We start from the raw sequence: 277 nt of genomic DNA, 5'->3' as shown, positions 1-277 counted from the left end.
GTGTGTGCGTGCGTGTGTGTGCGTGCGTGTGTGTGCGTGTGTGTGTGTGTGTGTGTGTGTGTGTGTGTGTGTGTGAGAGAGAGGGGGGTGTGCGTGTTTGTGTTGTGTATGTGACAGAGAGAGAGAGAGAGCATTAGCTCGCGCTGCCCATGCTATCGGTATTTTTGAAACAGAAACCACCATTATCGATCAGCTTAGAGATAGTAGTAAGGAAGCTGGCAATAAAGAATTTGTCAGCGAAAAAGAAAGCACGGCAAAGGAGATAAGCAAATGATTA

The sequence above is a fragment of the Priapulus caudatus genome, unplaced genomic scaffold (genome assembly GCF_000485595.1).
Source record: "Priapulus caudatus unplaced genomic scaffold, Priapulus_caudatus-5.0.1 Scaffold1206, whole genome shotgun sequence".
In the NCBI taxonomy this organism is placed as follows: Eukaryota; Metazoa; Priapulida; class Priapulimorpha; order Priapulimorphida; family Priapulidae; genus Priapulus; species Priapulus caudatus.
The sequence above is the reverse complement of the archived record's forward strand: the minus strand, read 5'-3'. Positions refer to the sequence as shown.